We start from the raw sequence: 2,516 nt of genomic DNA on the forward strand, positions 1-2,516 counted from the left end.
CCCTTAATTTTATTTAGATATCATCCCTTCATATTCAACTCACCCTTTCCCCTCTGTCTATATATATATTCCCTTAAACTACCCTAATACTGAGAAAGGTCTCATGAGTTACAAATATCATCTTTCCATGTAGAAATGGAAACAATTTAACTTTAATAAGTCCCTTATGATTTCTCTTTCCTGCTTACCTCTTCATGCTTCTCTTGAGTCTTATATTTGAAAGTCAAATTTTCTATTCAGCTCTGGTCTTTTCATCAAGAATGCTTGAAAGTCCTCTCATTCACTGAGTATCCATTTTTCCCCTGAGGGATTATACCCAATTTCACTGGGTAGGTGATTCTTGGTTTTAATCCTAGCTCGTTTGATCTCCAGAATATCATATTCCAAGCCCTCTGGTCCTTAATGTAGAAGCTGCTAAATCTTGTATTATCCTGATTGTGTTTCCATAATACTTGAATTGTTTCTTTCTGGCTGCTTGCAATATTTTCTCCTTGACCTGGAAACTCTGGAATTTGGCTATAATATTCCAGAAGTTTTCCTTTCAGGATCTCTTTCAGGAAGTGATTGGTGGATTCTTTCAATTTCTATTTTATCCTCTGGATTGAGAATATCAGGGCAGTTTTCCTTAATAATTTCTTGAAAGATTATGTCTAGGCTGTTTTTTTTGATCATGGCTTTCAGGTAGTCCAATAATTTTAAAATTATCTCCCCTGGATCTATTTTCCAGGTCAGTTGTTTTTCCAATGAGATATTTCACATCGTCTTCTATTTTTTTTTTTCATTCTTTCGGTTTTGTTTGATACTTTCTTGATTTTTTATAAAGTCATTAACTTCCATTTGTTCCATTCTAATTTTTAAGGAATTATTTTCTTCAGTGAGCTTTTGGACTTCCTTTTCCATTTGGCCAATTTTGTTCCCCCTCCCCCCCAGTTTTCTATGAGCCCTTTAATTTAAATTATGCGCTGCCTGACCCTCTCTTCCTAAAGGTTCTAGATTTCTGTACTCGTTAGGAGAAGGATAAAGAAACCTGGATTCCTCATTGCAATTACTGAGGAAAATCAAAAAAGCCTTCATATGTGCTAAGGGCACAGCAACTTCAGTGAATTTTCCCTTCTCCTACTTCAGCCCTAACAGACTGGTATGTAGGTGAACAAGTCAAGTTGGTAGCCACAGGGGCATAGTCCATTCTGGCTTCTAATTGCTGTAGTATTTGTTTGTCCACAAAACAGCAGAACAGGGAAAGGAGGTTGCTGGGGACAACAAGTGGCTCTGCCAGAGGACCGGTGGACATGTGGGATATCTCCCAGGCAATCAGAACTACCATGTCTATCCAAATTGCAAGATTGCTGCTGCTTTGTTGCTTCAGGGAACAATTCAAGGGCAACAGCTGCTCCCCGGAGCTCAGAAGTGAATAGGGCAAGGAGATCCCAAACTGGTTTTGAAGGACTACAGTGATTGGCTGCTCTTGGCATCCAGGTTGTAGCACCATCAGTCCCTGAAGCCCTTGAAAAAGCTCACTAAAGGCCAAGAGATTGATGCACTTTCCCATGGGCTTGAACAGCATATGTAGGGTCTGATCAGTCATATCCCTTTGAATTAGGAAGGGCAAGTCACTGGCTATTGATAGGACAAGGTGGACTGCCTGATCCCATGAAAGAAAAGGCTATAAGGGCCTTTCCTTTCCTCACTGATAGTACTTGTAGGAATCCATTTGCTGCCTCCTCTGAATTGTCCTGATTACCAGTCCTCAACGTCTGGTAGATCTTCCCTAGCTGTTTTCTCTGCAACTCATCAAAATAGGACTTTGCTAGCATACCCTTCTGATTTTCCTCCAATTTCAACAGCAGAAGGAACATCTTCTCAATTGAATATAGTACTTGAAACTTCTGATTATATAGCTGTATCTTGCTCCTGTGAACCATGCAACACTGCATCAATATTTCTGTGGGGACCAAAACAGGTAGATACTGCCACCTGGCCCAGGGAAGCTTTGATTCAAACCACTGATTCATAGTCCTCTGCCTTCTGAATGTAAGAGGTCATCAACTTAAGTAATTACAGCCTACCCCTTTGCCCAAACAGCTCCTCATTTGCCTGTTTTCTCTCTAGCTTTTGGTGATATTCCTGACAGCAAGAAGAATGCAGGAAAAATGTGCAGAAGGTTGGGAAGGAAAACAGAGGCACCAGGCTATGTTCCATGTCTGACCGGGAGGCAAGTGGGTCAAAACATTTCCTTACATACCACCAATTCTGCTTTTTAAGGCATTCTTCTCCTCATTGGCTTTTTGGACCTCTTTTTCCATTTGGGTTAAACTATTTTTTAAGGTGTTATTTTCTTCAGCATTTTTTTGGGTCTCCTTTAGCAAGTTGTTGACTTGTTTTACATGATTTTCTTGCATCACTCTCATTTCTCTTCCCAGTTTTTCCTCTTCTTCTCTTACTTGCTTCTCAAAATCCTTTTTGAGCCCTTCCATGGCCTGTGACTGATTCATATTTTTCTTAGAGACTTTGGATAT

General features: G+C 40.0%; 1 pseudogene; it reads right to left on the reverse strand.

The window, feature by feature from the left end:
- Nucleotides 1–1,096: 1,096 nt before the first annotated feature.
- On the reverse strand, nt 1,097–2,199 carry LOC110222715 (protein PAT1 homolog 2 pseudogene; annotated as a pseudogene).
- Between the last annotated feature and the right edge of the window lie 317 nt (nt 2,200–2,516).

The sequence above is a fragment of the Phascolarctos cinereus genome, unplaced genomic scaffold, assembly GCF_003287225.1.
Source record: "Phascolarctos cinereus isolate Bilbo 61053 unplaced genomic scaffold, phaCin_HiC Scaffold_5;HRSCAF=322, whole genome shotgun sequence".
NCBI classification, from domain to species: domain Eukaryota; kingdom Metazoa; phylum Chordata; class Mammalia; order Diprotodontia; family Phascolarctidae; genus Phascolarctos; species Phascolarctos cinereus.